We start from the raw sequence: 16,686 nt of genomic DNA, 5'->3' as shown, positions 1-16,686 counted from the left end.
GAAAATAGTTACTGATTCTATTCCTCATCACCCTGAGTAGAGGCCGGAACTTCCTGAGGACGGTACCATTGATGCCAGGAGACAAAAAACCCATGCCCATGTCAGTGCAAGGCGGAGAGCCGTCGTGCCAGATATCATCCGAGGGGATACTGTACTGCTCAAGAACCGAGCCCAAGGAGGTAAATTCCGTTTGACCTTTGAAAAGGAGCCCTGGACGGTAGTGACCGTCAAAGGAACTTGCATCATTGCCATCCATGGGAGGGAGAAAACAAACCGAAATGTGTCACATTTTAAAAGATATCCTCCACGACAAGCAGAGCTACCGCTCGACCAGGGGATGACATCCGGAACGCCCGGCGAGTGGACAGCGCCGAAGCTGGTAGCGGAGAGATGGAACTATCCCGAGAGGACGCAGGAGAATCTGACAGTCCCTGGTCACTTCCACTGGGAGAGATGTCTGATATGGCTGCAAGTCCGGGGCGACCGAGTCCCGAAGCGAGGCCTCCTGTCGAGGAGCATGGTGGAGATACTGGGGGCTCACAAAGCCGGGGCGCATCGCAGTACAGCCTGCGGAACAATCCTGAGCCTTCCTGCCGTGTTAAGGACTACCTCATGTAAGACTGTTCCACTTTTGTTATTTGAGAATGTTGAAATGTCGAGCTAAAGGTGAACACTGAATGGGTAGTCCAATGCTGGAAGCATAGTAGCTAAAGTTGTCGTTTTTGTTGTTTGGGGAGGAATGTAGTGTCGTGACAGTGACGCGATACGCTCTATGCGTACGCGTCCAGTCACGTGGTTTGAGCTAATAAAATACAGGTACGCGCGTACGTACGCCACTAGGGCTACGACGCCGGACCAAGTAACACACATCCCTGGCTCCTGAGTTTTATGTCCCACGTAGGCCCCTAGTCGCGATTACCCGGCAGTCGCCTTCCCGTCGAGCAGTGACGGGAGCCGGAGAACACAACAACCACTAGCGATCAAAACACTGGAACGCTAACTCCCAAGGAACGAAACGGCTAGGAAAAGGCACCATAGCGGAAACGGGAGAAAAGGGGGGGGAATAGAACTGGAAACCCATTAAGATGAGAATCGGTGTAGCTGACTCCAGGGATAGTTAAATACTCTCTTCTTTGGCCAAAAACCAAACTGATTGGAACTTAGGAGTCTGGATTGCCCAATCCTGACACTGCTCATATGCTAGCAGGGTCTTCGTTGAGGGAAGAAGAATCTGGGAATTCATCCAAGTCTTTGGCAAAAGCCACAACAGGACCCTAAGCGGAACAGGGGAGAATTCTTGTTCAACTTGCACCTACAGCTTATTATCTGGGTCATTATTCCAGTCTAATGAAGGCCGAATCTGTTCTGCCCAGGAATAGGCTTTTACGTCTGAAAACCCAGAACACAGTTAGTCATAGGTAACGAGGGGGTCAAAGAAGCTACTCACTGGGGATTGCACTGCCTTATGAAATTTAACATCTTGTTCTTGATATGTGTTAGCATTTGTTGTGGTATTAGAAGGGGAGTGTCTATAGGACGCAAAGCAAACAAGGCATAAAGTTCATTTTTGAACTGTTTAGTCTGTCCATCAAGAGATTTACAGTTTTCCCTATCTGTATATGTCTTTGAAAAGAGTTGTGTTCAAGGAAGGGATATTGCTATCATACAGGGACTTGGTATGGGATGGCAGGACCACCCCTAGGTATCAGATGGCAGTCCCTATCCATGAGAAACCATTGTGTTGGAGGGGTGAGTGTATCTCTTCCCATGGGGCTGCTACTCCCATACCCTGTGATTTCGAGTGGTTGATTTTAAAACCCAGTACTAGAGAGAAGTGTTTAACTCCCTCACTAAGGCAGGGACCATGACCTCGGGATTAGTTACAAAACAGAGGAAAACATAAGGAGTGCTATCATCAGCACAAACACCATCGGGGAGGGATAATATCCCTGCCTTTTTGTAAGGACCTCCACTGTGTAGTACCCATTAATTTTAAGCTTAGTGGTTGACTGTTGGAAGTTCGCAAGAATAAAGGTCTTCACTTTCAGGCCTAAGCAACTCCTAGTGAGGAGTTTCGACAGGTACAACCAGTCCACTCTATCAAAGTCCTTCTCTGTGTCGAGGCATAAGAGAGCTTGTGTTGCCTCTCGGCGGTCTCCATCAAAATGGCTTCCAATCTGGTGTTATCGTTAGCCTGATGGTTTTTAAAGAAGCCTAACTGGCAAAGGGAAACTAACCGAGACCATACATGATGGAAGCGGTGAACAAGTATGGCGCAATTAAGTGGGGCAATTGGCTTTCACAACGTACAATTCATGGTATCTTTGCCTGGTTGAGGAGGAGTCTCAAGTGTAAACCCATCATGGTGTCTGTTACCTTACCAGTTGTCAGAAAGTAATTGAAGACTTTTGACAAGGGAGCAGCTAATAAAGGAGCATAGGCTTTATAGAAAGTGGTCGTAACATTGTTGGGGCCTTGGCATTTCCGTGCTGGCAACTGTGATATCGCCTTGCGTATCTCTGTGGGAGAAATATCCTCTTCAGGGAGCGAAAGTCATCCTCAAGGTCTGAGGGTTGGGGATCTAGTGACCAGTTGTCTCATTTGAGGGAAAGAACACACGCAATCAGGACCTGTTTAGCAGTGACCCAGTGCTTTTCAGTTAAAGTTGCATCAATTACCAGGCAAAAAGTGGTCGCAATACTGCAGCAAAAAAACAAGTTTCCTGCAATGACCTCAATGGTTGAAAGCGCCACCCACCTCCTTTATCCGTAAGGTTCGAAGGAACCTGGTCTTGTGAACTGGAGGAGGGAAGAATGAGGATTTTCCTCGCCTCCTGCAAGTCTCTCTCTACCCAGTGTTTGTCCTTGTAAGTGAAGAGGAGGTGAAAAGGGAAGCCCTAGCAAAATGATATCTTTTCCTTTTTCAGGCATTGGGTAACTTCGCAAAAGTCCTTTTGCCGTGCCAGTGTGTGAACTGACACATCCTGGTACAAGGTAGTGGTATTGCCATGAAATGGTAAATGGCCGTGCTGGCAGGCCATTGTTTGGGTCTTCTCTTTAATGTGGAAGTAGTGGACATGGTTGAGCACATCAGGGAGTTAAGTTGTGTTGTTGCTGATAGGCTGAATATACCCTGTGTGCTCTATCCAAGGGAGCAGGTCCCTGATCCAGCTCCCCCTTGATGCCCGCCCAGCAGGTCTCCCGCCTCTGCAGTTTCTTGTCTTTCTGCTGTTACTCCTCTAACTGCCTGATTGTAATTGTCTGCTTTTCTTTACATAATTACCTGTGTCACTAATTGTAATTCTCTTGTTCGTCTTTAATTGAATCCCTCTGTTTAGTCTTAATTGTAACTGCCTGTTTAATCTGTTATTGTATTTGCCCTGTTAGCCTTTTTGTAATTGCTTGTTTAATCTTTGCAATTGCCTTCTTTAATCTTTTTATATTGCCTTGCTTGCCTTTTGTAATTGCCTTGTCAAGTATTTTGTAATTCCTGTTCGGCCTTACTGTAATTCTCTACTGTTTAGTCCCTCATGTATTTCGGACTGTTTTAAACTCGCCGCCTGCTTCTTTCCACCCATTCTCTACGCTCTCCCCGGCTGCTTCTCACCTCCCGCCTCCCTCCAGCCCCGTCCATTTCCACCCAGCACCTCTCTCTCCTGCCAGGACCTACTTAATGGAGGTCTCAGCACATCCGTGCCTGGACCACACCCAGAGGCAGGAACCTTGGTTCTCCTGCCACGCGCTGATAAACTCCCACCAAGCTCCGAGCCCTGGACCCCAGACTGTCCTACAACAACTGCTGCCGCAACTCTACTCGATCTACTGTAGGACTTTTTCCTGCCGGCACTGCCTCTTCTACTGCAACCACCATCTACCACACCAACCATGCCGATCACGACTGCGTCAGACCAACTCCACTGCTTCTTGCTCAATGCACAATCACTCTGCAACCATGCCACAGAGATCTAGAACATCATCATCACCCTCACCCCAACATCATCTTCCTCACTGAGACCTGACTTAACCCTGCATTCGCTCCTGACATTGCCTCAGTGACCCCAACGGCTACAAGATAGCACACTGAATCATATCAACAAACACGGAGGCGGAATCGTCATCATACACAAAGAAAACATCCATTGCACCACCACCAAAGACGACACCTCAATTTCAAGCACCAAACTGATGGCAAATTCACCATCAGAGGCACCCTCGCCATCAGATGTGCCCCGCAGGGTCAAATGGCTTTCGGCAGGACCAATTTAAGCCAGCATGGGACGACTGAGGCAGATCAGGTATCATGGAGGGTGAGATACCTTGAGGAAAGTGTGACTACAGGGTCCACCCCCCTTGGCCGGTCCCAGGTGGCAACTGGCTATTGTCGCCAAAAATAAAAAGTGACACAATGATTTTCCAGTGGGTTGTAAGTACAATCCAAACAATAGCTGCATGCTTTAGTGTGCATGCCGGCTTCAATTGGTCCTGACAAAAGCCATTTGACCCTGCGGGGCACATTAGAACATGGCTGAAACATGTAGACCTTTCACAGGATAAAAAGGATCAAAATTATATCCTTCACATTTCCGCCAATTTTTTAACATTGAACAGTACTCTCAATAAAATATTTTAGGTAAAAAAGACAGAGAGTATTTGAGCCAATTTTAAACTACACTTGTGCACCTTTGTCTCACCACCACCGCTAAACCCTCAAAAACAACCAGCTCCGCTCTAATCAGGCATTATCCTGGACAGCAAACCCAACATGAAAAGCCTAATCAGCGCTGTCGCATCCACTGTTGTTTGTGCCCTGATACATTTCTTACACAATATTGTAACACTGACTGAAATACTGCCAAGAACCAAGTTTGCCACTGTAGGAGAGTAGGGTCTGCTTTCTATGTTCACCCCCACTTTTTGCTTTTGCTTCACTGGTTTTCGACTTAGATGTGGCTGTGGGCCTGCTAATCAGACCCACAGCCCAGCTGTTCTCCCTCTAAACTAATACTGTGCACTTTAGGTGCATAACACAATTGGATAGGATCACCTTATTGGCCCCTGTACAGTGAACCTTAGGTACCCAGGGCATAGGTGTACCCTAGGCCTACCAGGGGCTGCAGCATGTATTATGCCACCCCTGGCCAGGCCTTCCATTATGACACAACTGGCTGATCACTCAGCTGGGGCAAGGTCGTGTAATCACCCCTTGCTTAGGTGTAGTATTCCTATACCTACCTTAAATATAGACACATGTGTACCTATCAGCCACTCCTATGGCAGGCCTTAACAATCCTGGAGGCAGAGTGCTTGGTAACATGTGAGATGGTGCTCTAGCATGAGCTGAGCCTGTCTGCAGCTTTCGGAACCATGTCCTTATAGCTGTTCTAGGATATAGCCTACCATATACTCTTAAGGTACCTTATAATCTTAAACGGTTATGGTAACTATGGTTTGGCTTTATCAAAACATGTCGTGTAAGGTGTCTAACACTTTGGAATACTACCCCCATACCATTTCTGGCAATGAGGATATTATTCCTCCCTTCTAGAGGGAGAAGACATGTTAAAACCTACTTACCCGGTTAAAGTTAACCAGAGCCCCAGCATCACAAAATGGATGCTGCTGCCACAGACACAAGTCTGACCTCCTGCTGCTGGGAGTCCTTACAGCGAGGGAGGCTTGGACAATAGGTTTCCTGCCTTGGGAGGTGCGAGCACCACCCCAGACAGGAGTTAGTGTATTGGGGCAGGGAGGGATGAAAGAAACTAGACACTGCCTGGGGCACACAAGGTGTCCCATGCATAGTCCAGTTCAAACCGGTGCTGGGGCACTCCAGCCCCAGCTCTGGCGCGAAACTGGACAAAGGAAAGGGGGTGTAGCCACTCCCCTTCCTGGTCCCACCCATAGGAGGGACCTTGCAGGTAGCCCAGCCCACTAGCCCAGTATATTAGTAGCTAGCTGAGCCCTGCTAAATTAGATTAACCTGAATCTGCAACTTGAACAGAAACTCTGGACCTTCGACATTCGACCTCAGGAAGAAGACTGAAGAAATCTCCCTTGTGGCCAAGGAGTGACCACCCTGAGCAACCAGGCACCATCCAGCGACCGCTGCTTGCTTTGCGACTGATCCTACGAGGGACGACTGCAGAGACTGACCAGCGCCAAGACTTCCAGACACCTCTGAACCAGATCCACATCTCCAGCGAAGCTGAGACCCGTGGAGGCGACGAGGGACGTGGGACCGGCGACTTGGGAAAAGTGGCTAGTAACTGACTAGCGCGACTTCCGAGGCTCCCTCGAGGCTGTGCTTGGGGAATTGAGAAGCCCCACTCCCGAGCACCCTCTGCAAAGAAGACCAGCTCCCCACACTTCACGTGTTCTGCGTGGGGCCCTTCTGCACCTGTGTTGCTCGATGTGTTGTCCGGTTGCTGGCCCGTTGGCTAGTAACCTCTGCGACGACGAACCTTTAATTTCACCTTGCTGGTCCGGCTCCTCCAGACTGGCACCCGCTCCTCTGTGAAAGAGAAGCACCCCAGACCTTCCTGGTCTGCACCAGAAGCAAGTCCTCCATCCTGCATGGGTTCCGCTTGCCAAGGCTTGTTGGGTCCTGACTCGACTTCGACGCCGCCGACAGCAAGAGCCTTCGTGGGACAGCTCACCTCCTGGTCCTGGTCATCCTCGATGTCTCCTGGTACCCGTGGCTGCTGCGACAAGCTTCACCTCTTCACCTGCATCTTCACGACATCGCCTGGTTCCTTCCCGGCTCCTGGCTGGGGACCTAGACTCTGTCCCTTCTGCTTGCAGGTTCCTTCCTTCTTGATCCCCACCTTGGGATCCACCGGACACTCTTCACTGAATGCCTTTCAGCAACTTTCCTTCAGGCATCCATAGAAGTCAACGACGAAACCCTACGCAAGTTCACACCTATGCACCCGCAGCCCGTGGGCTAGGTAACTTGAGTACTTCGGTGCTCACAAGGGTATTGACTATCCTAGGGTCTAGTTTCCGAGTCTCGACTTTCTAGCTATACCAGAAGTGTCCTAAAACTGTTAATTTCTAACTGCTAGGGATTCTATCGACTTTTACGCATTACGCGTGAGTGTTTCCACTCTGCACCTGAATCCCGTGGGCCTCCCACTTCCTAACCTTTGGTAGTGTAGTGTAGCCCCAGCGATTCCCTAGGCCTAGGCTTATCCTGTGTTCGTGACAGTGGTCCTTATACCACTTACTTAGTATATGGTTTGCGTGGCCCCTAGGACCTAACTGTATTACTTACCTGTGTGACTTAATGTATGCTTAAATAAGACTGTGTTGTACTTACCTCGAATCTCATAAAGAGTGCTGAGGGTTTGACTAGAATAAATACATTCTATTTTTATATATATCTGTTGTGGTGTCCTTTCATTTGGTATTCAAGGGGTTACATATGGTATAACAGCTGGCTTCACATGCCATTCAGAGTTTAGCCTAAGACTGCTCTTGTCCATGCTACCACTAGGATAGCTGGTCTATAAGGTTGACTTTACAACCAATCACCATAAGGGTTGTTTGGACTGATACAAGGTGTACACTAGAATTAGTGACATCATATATAAGGCCAACTTCTCACATTGGTGAGCAGCGGTTGGGATCTGAGCTTGCTGTTGTAATACTATTGTAATCTTGAGATACTAAATTGAAAGATCACATAAGATATTGTTTAGGTACATATAACATAGATTATAAATACTTAAGTCCTACTGGACTTAGTTGTTGAAGGGCCTAGCACACCCTGACTACAACTACTAGAGAGGTTTAGTATATACAACTAGTGTAGGTAGGTGCACACACCACACCCTCACTAGATCATGTCTCTGAGAGGAGATCAAGTTGATTCTCTCTCAGGAGGGGTAGATCCTAGAAAGATCACCTCTAGATATGATACCCTTTTCAGGAGATGAGACAATTGTGTTCCTCCAGTAAGTTAAAACAGGGTTCAAACCCTACCCTCATTCAGCTAGTAGAGATCCTAGAGGAGTATGATGCTCGTAGGGCCTCCCAGGCTAGTACCCTAGGTACAGGTGAGGGTCTACCCACTACAGATGAGTCAGATGGGACTTCAGAAGATGAGGTAGACAGCCAGGTCAAAGTTGGGAGACTTAGCCAGGCTAACTTAAGCCTACATGGGAGTCTGAATGGGGTCCCCCCATTCAGACCCTCAAGTGGGCTTAACCAGAGAAGCAGGAGAGACAGATCCCCTTCAAGGGAATCCATCCACTCCCATGTCTCTAACAGCTCCAATGCCTCTTCTCACAGGGGAATGACTTCCCCACAGAGAAAAGAGCATGAGGCCAGAATGAGGGAAGCTAATCTGAGGATTGAGAGGGAAGAACTTGCCCTTGCCAAGGAGAAGCTTGCTCTGGCCAGAGAGCAGAAGTTAAGTGGGTTAGAACCCACTGGTGGCAGCAATATCCCTAAGGATAGAGAAAGGACCTATGATAATAGAAACCTGAGCAAGATTGTCCCTCCCTACAAGTGTGGGGATGACATCCACAAATGGATAACTGCTTTGGAGAGAGCCTGCAAAGTACAGCAGGTACCCCAAAGTCAGTGGGCAGCTATCTTGTGGCTCTCCTTCTCTGAGAAAGGTAGAGACATGTTCCTCACAGTTAGTGATGAGGATGCTGACAATTACACTGTCCTGAAGAGTGCTCTGATTGATGGGTTTGGCCTAACCACTGAACAATACAGGTTGTTGTTCAGGGATACCCAGAAGACACAGACTCAGGATTGGACTGACTTTGTAGATTGTGCCACTAAGGCTCTGGAAGGCTGGTTATTGGGTAGTAAGGTTAAGGACTATACAGGATTGTATAATTTGATCATGAGAGAACAAATCCTTAATAACTGTCAAAACCAGCTGTTGCATCAACACTTGATTGACTCTGACCTAACTTCTCCCCAGGAATTGGGAAAGAAGGCAGATAGGTGGGTCAGGACTAGAGTTAAGCAGAAAAACCAGAACCAGGGCGGTGATCAGAAAAAGGCAGACCAGAAGGGTAATGATCAGAAACAAAAAGACCAGAAGTCTTCACCAGGTCCCCAAAAGGCTCAGGGGGAGGGTGGTTCCAAAAAGGATAAGAAGAAAGATGGCCAAAAGAAACCCTGGTGCAGCTATTGTAAGTCAAACTCACATTGGTTTAGTGAGTGCACCAAAAAGGATAAGCCCCCAGCCACCATTGCCCCTAAGGCAACTGTACCCCCTAGTCCAGCTGTAAGTGGTGGTTCCCAGCAAAAGGGTGTAGTAGGGTTAACCCTGGGAACTGAGGAGGAGTCTGGCCTAGTCAGGATACCTACTCAGGCTGTTCTGATCTGTGATGGGGACATAGCTTTGTCCTCTACTGTAGGCCCCAGTAACCTGGGCAAGTACAGACAGACTCCTTTTATCAACCAAAGAATGGCTCAGGCCTACAGGGACACTGGGGCTAGTGTCACAATGGTGACACCTGCCTTTGTGGACCCTGGACAAATCATGCTAGGTGAGAATTACCTAGTGACTAACGCTAGCAATGCCACTACCTCCCATAGTGTGGCAATTGTTAACTTCTCCTGGGGAGGGGTAACTGGCCTCAAGAAAGTTGTGGTGAGTTCAGACCTTCCTGTAGAGTGTCTGTTGGGAAATAATCTTGAGACTTCAGTGTGGTCTGAAGTGGAGTATAGGACCCATGCAGAAATGCTGGGGATAGATGCACATGTCCTTGCTGTGACCAGGTCACAGGCCAAAAAGTGTAACACTGAACAAGTGCTGGATCCCGGGACAATGGACCAGACACAACCCAAGAGAAAGAGCAGTAGGGTAAAGGCTGTGCCTTCCCCCCTGCCTCAGGTGGTGGATCAGCCCTCACAGGAGGATGATTCTGAGAGCCCTGAAGGAACTGTCTTAGAAGAACTGGAACCTGATCAGGTTGAGTTTCTTGGGACAGGGGGACCTTCAAGGGCAGATCTGAGGCAGGCTCAATTAGACTGCCCCTCTCTTGAACCCCTCAGACAGCAGGCTGCTGCTGAGGCTGCAGGGAATGCTCAAGGTACCCATAGAGTGTATTGGGATGCTGTACTCAGAGGCTAGAGACCCCAAGCCTGGTGCGTCCAGGAGGTTGGTCATACCCTTGAGTTTCAGAGGCTTCCTTCTTACCTTGGCCCATGATATTCCCCTTGCAGGACACTTAGGCCAGAATAAGACTTGGGACAGGCTTGTCCCTCACTTTCACTGGCCTCATATGTCAGAAGATACCAAGGAGTTTTGTCGCTCCTGTGTCACCTGCCAAGCCAGTGGCAAATTAGGTGGTACCACAAAGGCCCCCCTCATACCACTACCTGTGGTGGGGGTCCACTTTGAGAGAGTGGGGATAGACAGTGTAGGACCAATGGACCCCCCTACAGCATCTGGGCACAGATTTATACTGGTGATAGTGGACCATGCCACCAGGTATCCAGAAGCTATTCCCCTGAGGACCACAACAGCACCTGTTGTGGCAAGAGCCCTACTTGGAGTCTTCTCCAGAGTGGGTTTTCCAAAGGAGGTTGTGTCTGACAGAGGTGCGAACTTCATATCAGGATTTTTGACTGCAATGTGGAAGGAATGTGGTGTCAACTTCAAGTTCACTATACCCTATCACCCACAGTGCAATGGGCTTGTGGAGAGATTCAACAAGACCCTAAAAGGGATGATAAAAGGTTTACCAGACAAGCTTAGGCGAAGATGGGACATCCTTTTACCCTGCCTTCTGTTTGCTTACAGAGAGGTCCCACAAAAGGGGGTTGGCTACAGCCCTTTTGAGCTTTTGTTTGGGCATCCTGTAAGAGGACCCCTATGTTTAGTAAGGGAAGGATGGGAGAGCCTCTCAGACAACCCAAACTTGATATAGTGGATTATGTACTTGGTCTCCGCTCCAGGATGGCAGAGTATATGAAGAAGGCTTCTAAAAACCTTGAGGCAAGCCAAGAACTCCAAAAAGCTTGGCATGACCAAAAGGCTGTGCTGACTGTGTACCAGCCAGGGCAGAAAGTGTGGGTGTTGGAGCCAGTGGCCCCAGCAGCATTCCAAGACAAATGGTCTGGACCCCACACTATTGTTGAGCAAAAGGGAGAAGTCACCTACTTGGTGGACCTTGGGACTCGCAGAAGCCCCCACAGGGTGCTTCATGTCAACAGATTGAAGGCATATGTCGACAGGGCAGACATGGGCTTACTCATGGCTACAGATGAGGGGCAGGAGGAAGAGAGTGACCCTCTCCCAGACCTGTTGACTCAGAACCCTGATGATGGCTCAGTTGATGGTGTGGTTTTATTCTGACAGCCTCACTGTTCATCAGCAACAGGACTGCAGACAAGTTCTGCAATCCTACAGACATATGATCTCTCTGACCCCAAGTCAGACTAACTGGTGCACCCATGAGGTGGACACTGGTGACAGTCTGCCTGTGAAGAGTAAAATCTACAGGCAACCTGACCATGTCAGGGACTGCATAAAAGTTGAGGTACAAAGGATGTTGGAGCTGGGAGTCATTGAACCTTCAGAGAGCCCTTGGGCTAGTCCTGTAGTTCTTGTGCCAAAACCTCACACCCAAGATGGTAAGAGAGAGATGAGGTTTTGCGTGGACTACAGAGGTCTCAATGCTGTCACTAGGACAGATGCCCACCCAATACCTAGGGCAGATGAGCTCATTGACAGACTGGCAGCTGCTAAGTTTTTGAGCACATTTGACCTGACAGCAGGCTACTGGCAAATCAGACTAGCTGAGAATGCAAAGGCCAAAACTACTTTCTCGACCCCAGGAGGACATTATCAATGTGTGGTAATGCCCTTTGGTTTGAAAAATGCACCTGCCACTTTCCAAAGGTTGGTGAATCAAGTCCTTACAGGCCTGGATGACTACTGTGCAGCTTATCTTGATGATATTGCTGTCTTTAGCTCCACCTGGGAGGATCACCTGGTCCACGTGAGGAATGTTTTAGAGGCCCTGCAAAAGGCAGGCCTCACTATCAAGGCCACTAAGTGCCAGATAGGGCAGAGCAAGGTTGTATACCTGGGCCACCTAGTCGGTGGGGGTCAGGTTCAACCACTGGAGAGCAAGATCCAGACCATAAAGGACTGGACTCCTCCAACTACCCAGACTCAGGTCAGAGCTTTCTTGGGCCTGACTGGGTACTACAGAAAGTTTGTTAAGAACTATGGGTCCATTGTGACACCACTTAATGACTTGACCTCTAAGAAGATGCCAAAGAAAGTTCAGTGGACAGTGAGCTGTCAAAAAGCATTTGATGACCTGAAGCAGGCCTTGTGCAGTGCACCTATTCTGTAAAGTCCAGACTACTCCAAAGAGTTCATAGTCCAGACAGATGCTTCTGATTTGGGTGTGGGAGCTGTTCTTTCACAACTGAATGTAGATGGTCAAGACCAGCCCATTGCTTTTATTAGTAGAAGGCTGACACCTAGAGAGAAACGTAGGTCAGCTATTGAGAGGGAGGCCTTTGCTGTGGTTTGGGCCCTGAAGAAGCTGAGGCCATACTTGTTTGGCACTCACTTCAAGATTCAGACAGACCATAAGCCCCACTTGTGGCTAAATCAGATGAAGGGTGAAGATCCCAAACTTCTTAGGTGGTCCATTTCCCTACAGGGGATGGACTTCACAGTGGAACATAGACTTGGGACTGACCATGCCAATGCAGATGGACTCTTCAGATATTTCCACTTAGAACATGAAGACTCAACTGGTCAAGGTTAGTTTAATGTCCCCAAGTTTGGGGGGGGGGGGGGTTGTGTAGGAGAGTAGGGTCTGCTTTCTATGTTCATCCCCACTTTTTGCTTTTGCTTCACTGGTTTTCGACTTAGATGTGGCTGTGGGCCTGCTAATCAGACCCACAGCCCAGCTGTTCTCTCTCTAAACTGATACTGTGCACTTTAGGTGCATAACACAATTGGATAGGATCACCTTATTGGCCCCTGTACAGTGTACCTTAGGTACCCAGGGCATAGGTGTACCCTAGGCCTACCAGGGGCTGCAGCATGTATTATGCCACCCCTGGCCAGGCCTTCCATTATGACACAACTGGCTGATCACTCAGCTGGGGCAAGGTCGTGTAATCACCCCTTGCTTAGGTGTAGTATTCCTATACCTACCTTATATATAGACACATGTGTACCTATCAGCCACTCCTATGGCAGGCCTTAACAATCCTGGAGGCAGAGTGCTTGGTAACATGTGAGATGGTGCTCTAGCATGAGCTGAGCCTGTCTGCAGCTTTCGGAACCATGTCCTTATAGCTGTTCTATGATATAGCCTACCATATACTCTTAAAGTACCTTATAATCTTAAACGGTTATGATAACTATGGTTTGGCTTTATCAAAACATGTTGTGTAAGGTGTCTAACACTTTGGAATACTACCCCCATACCATTTCTGGCAATGAGGATATTATTCCCCCCTTCTAGAGGGAGAAGACATGTTGAAACCTACTTACCCGGTTAAAGTTAACCAGAGCCCCAGCATCACAAAATGGATGCTGCTGCCACAGGCACAAGTCTGACCTCCTGCTGCTGGGAGTCCTTCCAGCGAGGGAGGCTTGGACAATAGGTTTCCTGCCTTGGGAGGTGCGAGCACCACCCCAGACAGGAGTTAGTGTATTGGGGCAGGGAGGGATGAAAGAAACTAGACACTGCCTGGGGCACACAAGGTGTCCCATGCATAGTCCAGTTCAAACCGGTGCTGGAGCACTCCAGCCCCAGCTCTGGCGTGAAACTGGACAAAGGAAAGAGGGTGTAGCCACTCCCCTTCCTGGTCCCACCCATAGGAGGGACCTTGCAGGTAGCCCAGCCCACTAGCCCAGTATATTAGTAGCTAGCTGAGCCCTGCTAAATTAGATTAACCGGAATCTGCAACTTGAACAGAAACTCTGGACCTTCGACATTCGACCTCAGGAAGAAGACTGAAGAAATCTCCCTTGTGGCCAAGGAGTGACAACCCTGAGCAACCAGGCACCATCCAGCGACCGCTGCTTGCTTTGCGACTGATCCTACGAGGGACGACTGCAGAGACTGACCAGCGCCGAGACTTCCAGACACCTCTGAACCAGATCCACATCTCCAGTGAAGCTGAGACCCGTGGAGGCGACGAGGGACGTGGGACCGGCGACTTGGGAAAAGTGGCTAGTAACTGACTAGCGCGACTTCCGAGGCTCCCTCGAGGCTGTGCTTGGGGAATTGAGAAGCCCCACTCCCGAGCACCATCTGCAAAGAAGACCAGCTCCCCACACTTCACGTGTTCTGCGTGGGGCCCTTCTGCACCTGAGTTGCTCGACGTGTTGTCCGGTTGCTGGCCCGTTGGCTAGTAACCTCTGCGACGACGAACCTTTAATTTCACCTTGCTGGTCCGGCTCCTCCAGACTGGCACCCGCTCCTTTGTGAAAGAGAAGCACCCCAGACCTTCCTGGTCTGCACCAGAAGCAAGTCCTCCATCCTGCGTGGGTTCCGCTTGCCAAGGCTTGTTGGGCCGCCGACAGCAAGAGCCTTCGTGGGACAGCTCACCTCCTGGTCCTGGTCATCCTTGATGTCTCCTGGTACCCGTGGCTGCTGCGACAAGCTTCACCTCTTCACCTGCATCTTCACGATATCGCCTGGTTCCTTCCTGGTTCCTTCCCGGCTCCTGGCTGGTGACCTAGACTCTGTCCCTTCTGCTTGCAGGTTCCTTCCTTCTTGATCCCCACCTTGGGATCCACCGGACACTCTTCACTGACTGCCTGTCAGCAACTTTCCTTCAGGCATCCATAGAAGTCAACGACGAAACCCGACGCAAGTTCACACCTATGCACCCGCAGCCCGTGGGCTAGGTAACTTGAGTACTTCGGTGCTCACAAGGGTATTGACTATCCTAGGGTCTAGTTTCCGAGTCTCGACTTTCTAGCTATACCAGAAGTGTCCTAAAACTGTTAATTTCTAACTGCTAGTGATTCTATGTACTTTTACGCATTAGGCGTGAGTGTTTCCACTCTGCACCTGAATCCCGTGGGCCTCCCACTTCCTAACCTTTGGTAGTGTAGTGTTGCCCCAGCGATTCCCTAGGCCTAGGCCTATCCTGTGTTCGTGACAGTGGTCCTTATACCACTTACTTAGTATATGGTTTGCGTGGCCCCTAGGGCCTAACTGTATTACTTACCTGTGTGACTTAATGTATGCTTAAATAAGACTGTGTTGTACTTACCTCGAATCTCATAAAGAGTGCTGAGGGTTTGACTAGAATAAATACATTCTATTTTTTATATATATCTGTTGTGGTGTCCTTTCATTTGGTATTCAAGGGGTTACATATGGTATAACAGCTGGCTTCATATGCCATTCAGAGTTTAGCCTAAGACTGCTCTTGTCCATGCTACCACTAGGATAGCTGGTCTATAAGGTTGACTTTACAACCAATCACCATAAGGGTTGTTTGGACTGATACAAGGTGTACACTAGAATTAGTGACATCATATATCAGGCCAACTTCTCACAGCCACCACCACCCTTGATACTGTCTCCTTCTGCCAACCAATCTCCCAATACAACCCAGCTGTAACAAAACAACAACATGCAAACTAATTCCCTGCAGACAGACTCGACCACTCACAAGCATGTTTCAAATGAGAGGATTGAGTACTCACACCATACTTCATAATATCTACTTACTAATTTCCAGAGCATAATATCTTATCTATTTCTCAAAATGAACTGCTTGAAATCACAACCGTGTCACTGGTCATGTTACCCCTAATTTACTGGGGTCAAACTCAGTAGATCCCTGGATCCTCAAATGGCTAATACAGCTTTACTGGAGAAAAGGAGAACTGGTAGGTGTGTCTCTCATTCCCGGGTTGTTTAAGTTGAGCTCGCCCAAATACCGGAAATCAATATGCACATTGTAGTTGGTATTTCATATATAATTATTTGTTATACATTACCTGCTTATAAAGCAAGCGCATTAGACTGATTCTAAATATAAGTAGCTTAGCAATAATGAAGCATATTGGGACATATGTGAAATTTGCCACAATCATATTTACTCCCTGAAAGAGAAGATTCTTTCAGGAGGGCTTAAAGCAAATATCTATAAGAAGGGTGAATGGTCTTTCAAGGTGAGATCTGATATTTCTCGCGCAACTCAAGATAAACAATGGGAGATGGGGAAGTTTATTTCAGAGCTGAGACGATTGGGTGCCACTGCTAATTTACGATTCCCTGCTTCCCTCAAAGTGATGTGGGACAACAAAATGCATAATTTCAGGGATCAAATTGAAGTCTGCAAGTTCATCGAACAAATGAAGGCACAACGCAAATAAACACTATACTTTCTTTTACCTGGTGTAATGGAGTTCAATAGGGGGTAATCTATCTAGATACCTCTAGTAGTAGTAGGAGGGTTCCCTGGGGTGGGAAAGGGGGGGGGGGGAAGGAGGGTCACCGGCAAAAAATAAAATACAAACAAAAAATTGTTTTAAGTGCACGTATAGGGTGGGGGAGCATAAGGGTAAAAAAAGAAAAAACCTCATTAGTCAAAATGATTCAATCAGAATCTGGCACAGTCCACCTCTTTTAAGGAGCTATAAATATCTGCATTACACTAACATTTTTGGAGTTATATGGCCAATTTAGATAGACCAAAGAAACTAAAAATGTTA

This window comes from Triturus cristatus, chromosome 5_2, assembly GCF_964204655.1.
Source record: "Triturus cristatus chromosome 5_2, aTriCri1.1, whole genome shotgun sequence".
Lineage (NCBI taxonomy): Eukaryota > Metazoa > Chordata > Amphibia > Caudata > Salamandridae > Triturus > Triturus cristatus.
The sequence above is the reverse complement of the archived record's forward strand: the minus strand, read 5'-3'. Positions refer to the sequence as shown.